Here is a 16,444-nt window from a genome sequence, read left to right as displayed (position 1 = left end):
AATAGCAAATACTTCTCCATAACACAAATCAATCAACAAGAAGCCTCCACATACAATGATCCCATACTCCCATGCTTTTCAACAAATACAAGAAAGTAAATTTCCTCCACACGGGCCGATGATAAACAATGAAATTAAAATGCCTCCACATGAGCCAATGATTTGAAAATTGGTCACTTCAAGGCATGTAACCCCCTAATACACCGCAAAGAGTTTAAAAATTGGTCACTTCAAGGCACGTGACCCCCTTTTTGCAAAATGAAAGTATGAAAACTTACAATCATCTCCGAAGCAGCAGCATCAGTAGCTTTGTCATCCTTATTTACATGTGTGCAAATGAATAAATCTACACGAGAAAGCTGAATACCTTCGTCTTCCTCAATCTATAAAAGAAACATAGACATTGTGATATATATTATTATTTACCACTAACATTTATAATCATTCAATGACATAAGAACTGAAATAATTTATATTGCCAAAACTTCAACTAACCTCGGCAGAAACACGTGCAAAGCTTTTTGTCCCTGTAGTATGCATCATTGTCTGATTCCCACGACGTTCTTTGTTTTTTTTACTGACCTCCTACAAAAAGTGAGAAAAATTAAACGTTCTAACATTCCACCTAAAATAATGACTGAAAGCAGGTAAATAATAAATTCAACTCATTGACTTTAAACAAAATTGGTAGATGGAGGATTACCTTCGCAATAGGTGTACCCCAATGCCTAACCAAAAATTCCCAATGCTCCTTTTCAACATCAAGTGGTGGGTTTGCTAATCTTTCTGCATCTGTATCCCTAACCGAGTAATATTCACTTTTTAATTCACACTTCTAGCCCCTCCATTTTTTTCTGATGGAGGATATTGTCCAATGTTTTGACAAGATTCCCACATCATACTTTCCCTAAAAATGTGATAATTGTTGCATGTTAATCCACTTTTTCCATAAAAATTATTTTAATATCATTGAAGGGTTTTACCTTTACAACGTTCCACATATCCTCCTTCAGCCGTTTAGGCATCTCCCACCAAGTTTTATAGCACAAATGAGCCAATTTAGCATTCCGGGCAAGTGTTCCCAAATAATTACTATATGTACCACTTCCAGGGCCGATCGGCTGTCCAAACTTATTAACCCTAAACAAAAATTAACAATTGTAGATGTTTAGTACAAAAATAAAGATAGAAATCATTTTTTCTCCTTCATATTGAATATAGTCTAATTATGTAAACTATATAAGATGATCTATATATATATGTACCTTAATGGTAATAAGTTTGTCGCGTTTATGACATTCTTGCATCGTGTCGGGCCCCGTCTCTTCTTCGGCGGTGGTTAGGATGATTTTGAAGTTGAAGCTTCAGTATTTTGTTCACTCACTTTTTCCACTTCACTAACCATTCATTTCATTGTCAGCTTATTATTTATCCTTCCTGGAAAAGAAAACAAAAAAGTGAGAATTCATATAAGAGAATGCAATCAAATTGTTTTAAAAAGGCAGTGCACAATCCAGGAAAAATCAATAAAAAGAAATAAAAAATACCTCAAAACTTTAGGGTATTTTTGGTTGTCCAATGGAAATTATATAAAACCATTCTGTTTTGGTAAAATCATTGATTGCACTTATACAATAATGTGCCAAGAATAGATCAAAACATATTAAAAATATATAAGCACACAAAAAAACTAAATCATTATTCATGGGAAGCGTACATGTGCATGCTACAAAATATGATACTGCAATATTATTGTCAAGTTTGCATATATATATATATATAGAGAGAGTGAATCAGAGCTTATAATATCCAAAAAAGACATTTGACATCCAAAAAAGACATTTCACATCCATTGAGTAGTAGATATAGAATCATTCTAAATCTCATCTTCATCAAGGTCATCATCAACATCATTATCTTCTTCTATAGTTGTTCCAAGCAAATCAGCTCTTGTCCAAAACGTGCTATCATCAGGCACATCCAAGTCGTTATCCACATGTTGTGCATGAAATGGCTCATGAACTTGATAAGATTCAATATCATGCTCTGGCATATCATAAAGGTCTTGCGGTTTTGCGCCAATAACCACTTTCCACTCATTGTCAATGGGATCATCAACATAGAATACTTGTTCAGCTTGAGATGCTAGAATGAAAGGCTCATCTGTTCCCAACGATCATGACGAATTAACAAGCTTAAATCGAAAATCATCCTCCTTTATTCCTCTACCCTTGGACAAGACATCAAACCAATCACACTTAAACAATACCACCTTCCTATTTACATTGTAATTTAACTCAATGATATCAGTCAGCACACCATAGTACTGAATATCTCCTGTGATGGGATTTTGATCGCTGGCTCTTACATAACTAGATGTCACTGCCTTTATAGTAACTCCACTGTTCTGAGTCTTTCTCCGTCTCTCAACATCTCTAACATGAAACTTCAAACCATTGATCACAAACTTCTTAAACCGTTTCGCGACAGGGTTTGGACCTTATGCTAGCCACCTCAGCTCATTAGGAATTGGATCCTCACTATCTCGCAATTGTATTCATAAAGATATAACTTATACAATAAGGTAATTTTTCATAAACCTATAATACACCAACACATACACAAAAGTCAAATACTTACACGTTCATTAAACCATTTGTGAAATAAATCATGAGACATCTTCTCTAATTGTCTTGGTTTTAAATAGTGCTGCCTCATCTTAAGAAATCTCTTATGTTTTCTGCATTGTGAAAATATAATGTTAAACATATTGCCTATTAAACTAAATGAAGTTTGACACGAATATAATCATGTAATATATTGGGGAACTTAATGTTACTCAATGAATGGTTCTGCTCCATGATAATTGAACAAAACATACCGATGAGCTTGCACCAAAGTCATCTCATCTAGATTAATGAACTCTTATTTTCCCAAGGCATGACCTTGTGCACCAAAATCATTCACTTCCTCCCCATCAAGCACATTATCGGAATTCCTTTGGGGCCTATCGAATCTCATCTCAATATTCGTCAAACAACGTGAACAAAAATTCAAGCATTCTTCCGCTAAATAACCTTCTACTATTGACCCCTCAGGATGACTTCTATTTCGCACGTAATTTTTCAAAGTCATAAGGTACCTAAATATAAAGAATGAAATTTAATAATATCAGAATTTTTAAAAAATAAACAAACAATAAATGAAAATTCATTAAAAATCTTGACCTCTTAATTGGATACATCCAACGGTATTGCACTGGTCCTGCAATCCTTGCCTCGTGAGCCAAGTGAACAAATAAATGTACCATTATGGTAAAGAAGCCAGGTGGGAATATCATTTCCAATTAACATAGTATTAAAACAATCCGGTGTTCCAATTTATCCAAGTCTTCAGGCCGAAGAGTCTTTGAACATAACTCTCGATAAAAGTTACTGAGCTCGACAAGTACTAAGCAAACATTCTTAGGCAATATCCTACGAATGGCTATGGCTAAAAGTTGTTGCAGCAAGATATGACAATTATGACTCTTCAACCCACTAATTGTACGCTCTTTCAATTTCACACAACGTGAAATGTTAGATGCATACCCATCTAGAACTTTAACATTTTTCAACACTCGACATAATGTGCTCTTTTCAAGTGAAGATAGCGTGACACTTGTAGGGGGCAAATAAAATTTTTTTGAACCACGTTCTTGTGGGTGAAGTGAAGGCCTTACTCCCATATCCTGTAGGTCAAGTCTTGCTTTTAATCCATCCTTCCCTTTCTGATCATTCATCAATGTGTGAAGTATATTGTCACATATATTTTTTTCAATATGCATCACATGTAGATTATGACGCAGAAGATTATACTTCCAATATGGTAATTGAAAGAATATACTCTTCTTTCTCCAATTATGCGGCAGACGCGTCCGATCTTCATGCTTCCGATCTTTATTCATTGTATGTACACTCTTTCCAAATGGTGAAAATTTAAGGCCCTCTAATTCATGTAACAATTGTGGTCTAGATAACATAGGCGGTGCACAACTTACCTCTTTAGTGCCGTCAAATGCTGATTTACAACACCTATATTTATGATCTTTTTCAAGAAAACAACGATGCCCATCATAACATATTTTCTTGCTATGATCTAAGAAATGAGAGCAAGTGTCTTTGTTACAAGTAGGACAAGCCAAATACCCTTTTGTACTCCAATTGGATACCATTGCATAACCAGGAAAGTCAGAAAGAGTCCAAAACAATGCTGCATGCATATGGAACATCTCATTTCTTGAAGCATTATAAGTTTCCACCCCATCAATCCACAACTCTTTTAATTCCTCTATCAAAGGCTACAAATAGACATCAATATCATTTCTAGGTCCCTTAGGGCCAAGTATCAAGGTTGATAGAATAAAATAAGGCTGTTTCATGGACATCCATGAGGGTAAGTTATACACGAGTATCAAAACAGGCCATGTACTGTGTGCAACACTCATGGTCTTGAATAGGTTGAACCCATCAGTTGCTAATACAAGCCTGACATTCCGAGGATCACTAGAAAATGTTGGGTATCTTTTATCAAAGCTATCCCATGCTGGGGAGTCAGCAGGATGTCTCATCAATCCATCCTTGATTCGCTCTTCGGCATGCCATCTCATAAAAGAAGCTGTCTTACTTGACATAAACAATCTTTGGAGTCTTGGCTTCAAAGGAAAATATCGTATAACTTTAGTAGGAATTTTTTAATTTGTTAATGAGGATGATGTACTTGCATTGCCCTCAGTTTCTAAATCAAAAACTTTCCACCTTGACTTGCCACAATTATGACACATTTCATCATTAGAGTGCTCCTTCCAATACAACATACAATCAGAGGGACATGCATGAATCTTATCATATTTAAGACCCAGGTCACCAATCATCTTCTTTGTTTCATTGAAGGTTTTTGGTAATGTCTCGCCATCTGGTAATCCATCTTTTATCGCTTTTAACAGATCAGTGAATGATTTGTCACTCCAATTATATTTAGTCTTCACTAAATATAGCTTCACTACATAGGATAACTTTGAAAACTTTTTACACCCAGGATATAACTCTAGGTTTGCATCTTCCAATAGCCTATAAAATTTATCTAACTCTTCATTTGACACCCTTTGGTGCTGATCATTTCTCCGTTGGTCTCTTCCCTCCCTTCAGTTGGAACACCAAAACCCTCGTGTAAAAGTCCATGCATATCATCATTTTTGTTTGCATTGATATCCTCGTGTGTTGTGTGTACATCAGTTTGCCGAGAAGATGACGGCACTTCTTCCCCGTGATAAAACGAAGTTGTGTATGACTGAATAAACTTATTGCATACCAAATCATCTCTCACCTCAGAACATGTTTGTTTTTATACAATTGCCACAATAAATACAAGGACAATATATACGTCCATCCTTCCCAACTCACTCAAATGAGATATCTAGAAACTCTTCAACTCCACGCAAGTATGCTGAACTTAACCTATTTGCATAGTAATGCATATAAAAAATCAAATTTCTTAAATTGTTGTTATTAGATTAAGTAACCTAATCAAACTACAATCTGAAGTACCTTGACTGAGTTATCCAACTTGTATCTATGATATTACAACAAGCAACCTAAATAAAAAATATGGACAAGAAATATATTATTGGTAAACATGATAACAATTTAGTCAAGGTATTTGAAAAGAATAAAAAAGTAACATGTACAAAAAAAAAAAATCATGACTACTCCATTAAAACAAATTCCTCAACAAAATGTAGCTAGGGTTCCTAAGAATGATCGTAAATTTTTAGTAAAATATCATTATGCAAGATGGGTCCATTGTGTACAGCAAGAAAGTAACAGGTAATAGTTCAAATCTCCAAAAGTTCCACATGAACATAAATAAATTATTTGCATTAATCAAAATAAAAACATATTACAACACGATTATTTGTAAGAGCTGACAATTCAACAAGATGATATACCAAAGTTAATTTACCTATCATGCAACAAGTAGAATATATATATTGATGAACTAATGAAACTCATAAGGAATAATTTTAAATGAATAGATAAAAAATTAAAAAGTAGGAAAAGCAATCATCAATACCTTCAAAGAATATTAGCTAATCAAATGCGAGTTATCCCTTCTTGATTGCTAATGTGAAGGAAACCGAGACAAATGTTGAATTATAGTGGTCACATTGTTAGCAATAGCAAGAACATAGCAAGCTCAGTGTCTTGTAGCATACAAAAACATAATTTTTTGTTCAAGTAGAAGGCAAACAAGAGAACAAAATTGTATTTGACAAAAAAAGAAACCGAATATTATATAAAAACACTAATCTGACCAAGATTCAACTCTCAGGGTTTTAGAATCAACAAGATGTAAAACATAAAGACTCAGTCAAGATTTCTCTCTAAGATATTATCCCTAAGGTTTCGTAGGACTTGTAAAGTTTTATTCTCAGATTATTGCTTGTTGGTGGGATCTGATTTTTCACCTCATTCTTCACATTTTTTTTTTTTTTTGATAAGTAAAATTCATTAAAGGCACTCAAAAGGGGAGCACTCCCAAGAGAACAAAAAGCCACTACCAGCGACATTCTTCACAACTTTATTAATATTATTTGATTCAATTTCAGATCCATTAGTAAATTTTTCTTCAAAGCTTCAGCATTTTGAATCAAATCTTTGATTCTTCATTAATCTTCATTTTTTACAAAAAGATTTTTTGAGAATATATCTTTTTCAAGAGCCATTTTTTAATGATAGAAAGAATACTTTCAGCAACCACTTCTTTTGCAACAAGACCAATGCCTATTGACAAATCTTAAATCTTATTAGATTTAATCCTTGTTATCTCACTTACTAGAAGACATCCACCATTCATGTCTAGAGCACATACATGATACATCCAGCATTCATGTCTAGAGCACATACATCATCGTGTATAAACTATATTACTCATTAATGCCAAGACTTTTATATTTAATTTCACCTTAAATAATTTCATCTTAGGATCGTATCTCTCATTGAGTTATATTATTTAAACCATTATTTAAGGTCCAAACTTTAAATTTGTCTTATTAGTGCTGCTCAATTTAAGAATTGTCAATTGAATTATTCTACATTAGTCTCCCTGGCCATAATTCCCTACAAACTATAAGTCGTGTAAGTCTAAAAATTTATGGCAGTTACATTATCAAACCCCTCTCATTTACTTGTGTCAAAAGTTTATATACTTTGTATTACTAATTCATTAATACAAGTCTCTCTTTTCTATTTCTAATTTTCTTTAGGCTTATGTTCAGTTAGATGGAAATGGTTGGAGTCTAGAGAGAGGTTTTCTTTTTTCTTTTTTTTAACATTTTACAAGTTTGGAAGGCAAGAAAAGAATAATTTTGAGGGAAGTAATTTTCCTTAACTGCTTAACTTTTCCACAAATTCGTCCTCTAGAAAACATAAGAAAATTACCATTCAAAAAAAAAAACATAAGAAAACTTACTTTCTTGGAAACTGATATGAACCAACAGCTTGCCCATAAATTCTCTCTAAAATAAAATGTTTTTATAAATCAATTTTGAAAGAAAGGTCTAATGGTTCATATCTCTCTCTAAATAAACTATAAAAAAAAAATTATTTAGATTCTCCAATAATTTTTACTTTTTGAGATCAGATAAAAATATTTATTTGAGACAAGTTTATTTAGATATGTTTTCTTGTTCAACAAAAAAGAGAAAAAAAAAAAAAAAAAAAAAAAAAAAAAAAAAAGGTAAACAATAATATTTTCTTGCAAATTTTAAGCTACCAAACTATTAAATCAAATTTCTAACAAAATTTTCATTCTAACCAAATACATGTTGAAAAAATTATTTTCCTTATTCCACTTCAATTTCTATTACTTCCACCTTGTAGTGGCTATTTCATTCTAACTAAACAGAGCCTTAAGATTGCAACTTCATTTATTTTATCTTTTACTTATTTATTTATTATCCTTATTACCTTTTTCCTAGAAACTTTTTAGTAGGATTTTATCTCAACGTTGAATAATGTACTCTTTTTTTTTTCTTTTCAAAAAACGTAATGATACAAGCCCTTCTACAACGATCATCTTCTCTCTCCTTTTTATACAATCTTTCTATAGGGAATTAATGAATTCACAATATATTGTAGGTTGAATGGAGTATGGGAAGTGAGTGTGACAATGTGAATGTGATTGGACAGATTGACAGGAAAACATGGTTTATACAAAGATCGTTAGTTTCTCTTATCTTTTTCTCAACACCAAAGGCTTCACAACACACTGGAGAGCTTTTCAATCCCACCCTAAAACGCCAATTCTCCTAGAGTGCCAAAGTCATCCTTATTGTCGATGCAACATTATTAAGTCAAAAGAAAGCCAGGAAAGAATCCAACTTTTGCGAAGGCAGAATCCTCTTGTTCCTTCAGAAGGTAGACAGCAAATCTAACTAAACAAAACACTATCACTATTACCTGAATTCAATTGAATTTCATAATAAACATTACATATTATAATACGTTACTGGGTAATAGTTGTCGAGGATGTATAAACCACATGAGAAATCAGAAGGCTTTTAATGGCATACTTTATTTATTAACAATGGCACTACTAGAACAACTATAAAGTGCCCTTTGGTAAAACTAAAAATTTCAAGCACTAAATTTTAAGAGTTGAATGTATTACTTTGAAAACCTATTTGATATTGTCTTAATTTTAACTTTTTAAGCATTGAATTCATTAAGATTGTAGAATACAAAAGCTGAAATCTGAATGTTGTACCGATTAAATTTTTACCCTCAATATGCATATATGCAAAACAAAATATATTGTCTAACTATGGAGTAAGAAAATCTTGATTCATTTTTCTAGACAAATGACATGTCAAAATATGTGTACAAATTATCTAAAAAGTAGAAAATACTGCATATTGTAATTCTAGATAATCAACTGCTACATGCAATAAATAAATTTTCTTTCTTCTACCAAGTGTTCTTGTTCTTCCATACAACTATTCACCTTCTATAAAATATCCTACTATCTTCAATTGTTACCTACCATCTAAATTCCATAATCCACCAACCATTCTACCCATCCCACCTAAATTCCAACAACAATGATACTATCCAGCTTTTATAAAATATCCTACCATCTTCAAGTGTTATCTACTATCTAAAGAGTTTCACTCTATCAACCAAACACTCTAACCATCCTACAACAATGAAGAGCTGTCACACCCGCATTTACACCCCTTTTGGATTGGAGCTCCCCTAAAGCTAGACATGTATTTCCCCATATGGAGGTGAGCTGTCGGAATCCATGGGGTAAAATCATGAACCTAATGCGAGGGTGGGAAAATTACTACGTATCAAGGTGTTTCCGACCCATTTAATAACCCATTTCTCTCTCTCTCTCTCTCTAGACAGCATTTCCTGAAGTTGGTTGAGCTCCTCAACCAAACACCCATTCCACGTCACATTTGAAATTAAACATACAGTTAGCCAAAAACTTAAAAAAAAAATTTTAAAACAACAATCTTAAGAAATTCTTAGGAAATATTTTTTTTTCTTTGTTTCAAAAAGGATGTCTTTTTTAATAAACTTTTAACCCTTAAAGAAGAACGTTTCTTTTAGGAAATTCTTACTACATTCTTCTTCAGTCCCAAAAAAAGATTACTCTTTTAGAAAATTGTACAGAAAAAGTATACAGTAAGAGAATTTTTAAGCCCCATATTTTTGTATCCTTAATTGTCTTAGAGGATCCAATTTCGATTCCCAACTAATCATATTGAGATTTGTTTGAATTTTAATTGATATTTATATACAGTATTATTTTAACCACCAAACATTAAAAAATAGTAAAAATATTATTATTATTAATTTTAATTAACGACAAATTGTATATTATTTATATACAGTTTTCTCAATGTTGGAACACAAAAAAAAAAAAAGAAAGAAATTACCTGAAAAATGAAATCAGACTAATCAACGACAAAACTTGTTCCAACAATCCAAGCTACGATCGATTATTTCCTCTCGTACAAAGAAAAAAAAATTGAAAACAACAATCTTAGGTACAGAATGAGATCAAATAGTGGTTGCAGAATCATTGAAATTGGGAGGATGCGTTGTCGCTTGAACTAAATTCCAAATCAAACCGACCTGATCTTGTTTACACTGTGATTTTTTGATCAATTGTGATTAAACTGATTTTGTGCGTATAAGTTATTTAGTTACACGGCACTTATAAACAACTTTTGTTTCATCAATAGAACTATAATTTTATGAGAACGACCTCTTTTGAGATCTCCGTGCTATGGACAATGACCCCAACCTAAATAATGGTAGGTTTGGTTTTTTCATCATTTTTACATTGAGAAAATTATTACACTGGAACACTATGCAATGATCATAGTTGCTCTTCCAAATTCTCCGGTCGCTAAGTTGTTAACAAATTTCATTCCTCATCAACTCGAAATTATGGTTTCATGATTCATACTTGGAGAATTATAAACACGGGAAAAGAAAATCAATGAAAATGGGGGAGACTAATAATTTTCATTGTTTATCAAATTAGAGTCAAAATAAATGCTTATCGTTGAAAGTTCATATAATACTTGATAAATAAATAGAAGTGCCTTTAAGCAATATTTGTTCTAGATTTTTAAGAATTTTATTCATACGCAATGATATAAATATAAGAATTCGCATTCTATAAATTGACATGGTATAATAATACTCCGTATTATAAAAATCTCAAATCAAACCCACCTAATCTTGTTTACTGTTTTGGCTATTTCCGTATTCCCAGCTTGATAATGGCACTTCTTCCCCTACGCACTCGAAGCCGAATTGCTTCAAAATCTACTTAGATGATGTCTAGAATAGGAATGGTTGGGTTGGGAATAGGAAGATAGAGAGAGTGATGGTTCAAGCTTTCACTTGAAGAAGTTCGAATCGTTGACCGGTGATGGAAGGGCGCGACCAGTGATGGAAGGGCGAGACCACGAGAGAACTATGATGGAAGGCGAGAGAACAGCTGAGATGGAAGGCAAGAGAACGGCATGATGAGAGAGCTATGATGGAAGGCGCGACCGGTGATGGAAGGGTGAGACCGTGATGAGAGAGCTGTGATGGAAGGCGAGAGAATGGCTGAGAGAGCTGCGATGGAAGGCGTGATAAGAGAGCTGTGATGGAAGGCACGACTAGTGATGAGAGAGCTGTGATGGAAGGCGTGATGAGAGAGCTGTGATGGAAGGCGCGACCGTGATGAGAAGGTAAGAGAACGGCTGATGGATTAGGGCTATTGCAAAATGAAATGGGAAAGTGGAGAATACAATGTTAATTCCCCACAAAACGACGTAGTTTTAGGGACCAAATATTCTATATATAAATCAATGGAGGGAAAAAATAGAGGGAAAAAATGAAGGGAAGGGAAAAAAAATGAAGGGAAGTGGGAAAATGGGGACACCTATACTAGCACTCCTACAAAAAGCACTGGTACTATTACACCTATACCAGCCCTTTTAAAAAAAGCGTTGGTATATACGATTACACCTATACCAGCTCTCCTACAAAGAGCGCTGGTACGATTACACCTATACCAGCGCTTTTAAAAAAAGCGCTGGTACGATTACACCTATACCAGCGCTCCCAGGAAAAGCGCTAGTACCATTACACCTATACCAGCGCTTTTAAAAAAAGCGCTGGTAATATTAGACCTATACCAGCGCTTTTTCTAGAAGCGCTGGTAAAAACCTAATATGTTGTAGTGCAAATTCAATCCCCGGCAACGGTGCCAAAAACTTGGTGTGTCGTCGAACCAACGCATAAAAATGTGTTAAGAGTGTGAGTGTGCAATGTGGCCAAGTTTTGAATTTATAAAAGCCACTACTACCTCTAACTAAAAATATAGCTAGGGTGAGTAGGGATCGTCCTAAGGGATTGTGGGCATGCTTGCAATGGAAATAATATATAGAGTTAGTAGGTCGAGTGATCAAAAGGTGGTTTGATTGGCTAATTAAACTACAAACTAAAATAAACAAGTTCAATATAAGATAAGCAATTTAAATGAAATTTAGAGAAAACAAGATAGTGAGGTCTCGGGGTCTAAACGTCACCACTAAACATCACCATTCTGGACATTCAATGTATAATTAATAAGAGGAAACATGTGTTGCAATTTGAGAATGTGTGATTAATTGTTTCAACAAGCATGGATGACCAATTAAGCATATATTGTCTAAGCAACCTAGTGAATAGCACAATACATCAAACTAAACCATTAATCTTTCCTTTAAGCTCACAATCCAAACACATCACATGGTTAGAGAATAATACTACTTGCATTCATAAGCATGGAACATCAAACAACAAGCATAAATTGTCCTCCCATCTAACAACTAAGGCAACTACACTACAACTAAGCTAAGGGCATGAAAATTAAACTAAATAAACTAAAAGAAAGGCACAATCCATCAAGACATGAGTATGAACCATCAAATAAACCACAATAGTATTCTATTAAGCACTATGCCTTGACAATCACTAGATCCATAGCATCAACACACATAAATATGCATCAATAACACAAAAATTAGAGATAAACACATGAACATTTATTCTAGTATACATAGACATATGGATAAAATGAAATGATCAATTGGAAGTATTAAACCACACAAATTATTGAATAAACAAGATTCATATATAAAATAAGTGTCAAGACAAGATTACAACACAAATCCCCTCAAAATACAAAGTATTAAAGTCTAGAAGGCATGTTTAGGGCTAACTCTAGCCCCAAGAAGATGTTTAGCCACTCATTGAAGTAGTCATTCAACCCTCAAGGGCTATCTCCATGGTAAGAATGACCTCTTTCTTGATGGAAACCCTAGAAGAATGGAAGAACTCCCAAGAATATATCTCTAGCCTCCCCTGCTCTCTTTTCTTCCTCTCTAAGAATGTATCTAAGCCCTTTTCTAAGCCTTTTAAAAACTATGTGTAAAAAGTAGCTCAAATCTTTATATAGGTAGCTCAAGTGTCACACCCAATGGTCTGGACTCGTGCACAAGGGCTCCTCCAATGATTGCACCATGAGATAACTTTTAATAAGCTGGAATTTGATTTAATTCGGACTTGAGAGGGTTCGATCGATCGAACATTAGTGAGATCCATCGAATGCTGCAGAGATAGATCATCCTTGGCAGCGCCTTTTTGAATAAAGACAAATCTCTAAGATATTTTGGGATATTTTTGGGATAAAGACAAGAGTGGTAGGTGGGGTGGTAGGTGTAGATAAGATGGAATCTTTTCGATTGATCTGAGAAATGTTGGATTGATCGAAGATGGTGAGATCTTTGGATAAGGACAAAAGCTTGATCCATCTTGATGAGGCCAGATCAATCTTGCTCTGATCGATCGAAGGAATGTTAAGATCGATCGAAAATGTTGACTTTCCACACTTTGCTTCATTTTGCTTCCACTTTGCTCCTTTCTTCCATTCAACTCAAGATTGCTTTTTTAATGCTCTTATTTGGCTGAATTAACTTGTTTTGGGGATAAGCACCTAAAAATGGTAATAACATGAAATTAGTTTAAAACGGGAAAATAAGATAAATAAAGGTCTTAGAATATCTAAGCTTAAGGGGTTTAAATGTGTACTTTTCAGTGCTCATCATTCTTAATCTCCTTGTTAATCGAAAACAATAGCTTATTTTGTCACTGGAACCTGACCATAGAAAAGCCAAAAATGGATCAGGAATAAAGAAAATTGAAAGGAAAAAAAAACTATAATGCTCCTTTCAACAGTTTCTGCTACTTAATAAAAGGTATAAGTCAGGACAATAATGCAAGTTTTCATATTAGATGAGTTCGGAAATCAAAGAAAAAATACAATGTGTTGACCTTAAGGATTTTATTCAAGGACAATCTAGGTGTTTTGATGATAACAAACCATGAATGGTGTTTAAGGACTAAAGTTTACATTGAGTGTTATATAGATTATTCATATTCAAAGAATAACCTCAATGAAGCTATAAAGATCATTCCAAGTATTCCATTATTCAAGATCACATCAATGAAAGAAATGGATACAAAGAAGACTTGAAGTTACAAGGAACCAAATGTAAAGTCCATCCAAAGATAGCTTGGACTACAACGAGCAAAGAAAACAACTCAAAGAAAGGAAGAAAGCGAATCCACCTGAAAGCCTACACAATCATGAACAAAACGTGAAGAAGGGGTAGATAGGATGGTGAGTGTTTAGGATTCAATGTCAAAGTATCTATGAATCCATTTGAAGCTCATCTCTACAGGACCATGCATATCATATCATCATTCGTATGCTCCTATATCTATTAGCAATTAACTATGCACTTCATTCATATACAATTGACATATGAAGTCATTGCTAAAGAGTGAGTTAGTTCAAGCTTGCATAAGCTTTGAAAGAACTCATCATTTGTGCTAGAAATGTTAAGACCATGCACATCAATCATATAATTCATATTGGTAAATAATTAAGACATGAAAAGCCTTCATTACCATGAGTTGGTAACGGACATTAGGACCCCAGAATGCGCGTCATGAAACACTATATTTTTGGCTAAGTGTGAAAAATGAATTTTTGAAATAATGATTATTTCAAAATAATTTTTCCCGATAATAACTCTTTATACTTAAACTAGCCTAAACTGATTTTATCATAATTTTTGACCAAGTCTACATTGGTCTACATAAGGATTCATTTTTACTAAAACTGTCGAAAATCCAAATTTGTACTAAAATTGAATTTCTACATTTTGATTTAGTTGGATTTCAATTTTTTAGTATTTTTTATTGAATCCAAATGGGGGGTACTTCCTTATTTACATTGTAAACTTAAAGTAAATGGACATTTACTTAAATGTTTTCAATGGAAATAACCTATGTGCACATGTCCTGTACTGAAAGTCCTATGCATAAGTTGTCTGTCAAAACTGTTAATACACATGTCGACTGGTTTGATGCACATGTCAACCGGTATCTAGGCAGTGGCAAAAATCTAAGTTGAAGCTCACACATGTCGACCGGTTTAACACAAATGTCGACCGGTATCTAGGCAGTAGCATATGTCCAAATGGAACTCAGTAGATGTTGACTGGTTTGCAATACACATCAACCGGTTCAAGCCAAGATGTCAACCGGTTTAGCCATATGTCGACCGGTTTGGTCGCAGATCTGTAGATTTCAAACTGTAACATCTATTTTCTTCTCGACCCTCATGCATTCCACTCCTAACAGCTATATTGAGCTTGGAAACTCTATAAATAGAGTGGGGAATGTCTTAATAACTAAGAGACATTATTTGAAAGACTTCATAATGCATTAAAGAGAGCTTTTGTTCTCAAATCTTCTTTTTATCTCTCTCATTCACTCTTATTCAATCTTGAGAGATTCTAGCAAAGATTAAAAGGGCTTTTGCTCTTGTTTTAATCTTCATAGAGTTTTGCTCTATTATACACTTGAGAGATTCTATTGAATTCATAAAATCTTATATTCTTCACATATTTCATCTTCTCTCATTCATTTCATTTATAGAGTTTGAGCTTTATTGATATTCATATATACTCTAGTTGAGAGCTAAAGTTTGTACATCAATCTTTGAGAGATATTTCTTGTGAGCTTGCACTTGTATATTTATCTTGAGAGAGATTCAATCTTGTACTTCAATTACAATCTTTTCTACAAACTTGTAAGGGTTGGTGTGACCCAAAAGAAGCCTAGGAGAAGGGTGTTCTCTTAGCAAGGAAAAGAAGCAAAGTCTTGCTTCATGTAAAGGTTTGCTCTCCACCCGTAAGGAGAAGCTATAGTGGATTGGGAAGTCTCAAGAGGAGTCTTGAGCTGAGGAGTAGGAGTTTCCGAACCTCGCTAAAATCACCGAGTCAATGTTTGCAATTTCTATTCCCTTATCTCTCTTATAATTGTGCTATTTAATTGCTTATTTCATATCTTTATAATTGCACAATTGTGTTAAGTACTTTGCTTGAAATTGTTTTTCTATATTGCAAAAATTATCCATTATTTGTAATTGACTCTATTCACCCCCCCTCTAGAGTCAATACTTGGGCAACACAATGCAAAATCACAATAAATTAAAGTTAGTTACTGTGCTGTGCTGAATGACATGGTATTGTGATGTTACCTTAAGAGCTAGAAATGAGAGCTGCCAAGTTAATCTTAAAAAGGACTCCAGAAAAACTAGAAATGAGAATGCAAGGAAAAAATGCAAAAAAATTTAGGGAAGGATATATATTATACTTGAGAAATACTAGAAACAACATAATAAGAATACTTTGAAAATGGGAAAATAAAATTAAAACAGTATGTCATTTGAATGGCAGACTCAAAATCATATGAATGTAGAAAGGCATCTCTTAAAG

General features: G+C 33.7%; 1 long non-coding RNA gene across 1 annotated transcript; it reads right to left on the bottom strand.

Annotated features, from left to right (window-relative positions):
* Positions 1 to 224: 224 nt before the first annotated feature.
* LOC132278920 (uncharacterized) lies at positions 225 to 6,171 on the bottom strand. Its single transcript, XR_009471169.1, has 6 exons — positions 6,112 to 6,171; positions 1,266 to 1,437; positions 984 to 1,140; positions 704 to 907; positions 496 to 585; positions 225 to 383 (listed from the first exon to the last, which is right to left on the bottom strand). It is a non-coding gene; the product is annotated as an uncharacterized LOC132278920 (long non-coding RNA).
* Between the last annotated feature and the right edge of the window lie 10,273 nt (positions 6,172 to 16,444).

This window comes from Cornus florida, unplaced genomic scaffold (assembly GCF_030987335.1).
Source record: "Cornus florida cultivar Cherokee Brave unplaced genomic scaffold, ASM3098733v1 CherokeeBrave_3.0.0_Hap2_Chr10, whole genome shotgun sequence".
NCBI lineage: Eukaryota > Viridiplantae > Streptophyta > Magnoliopsida > Cornales > Cornaceae > Cornus > Cornus florida.
Note: the sequence above shows the minus strand (reverse complement) of the source record. Positions and strands in the feature narration are given on the sequence as shown.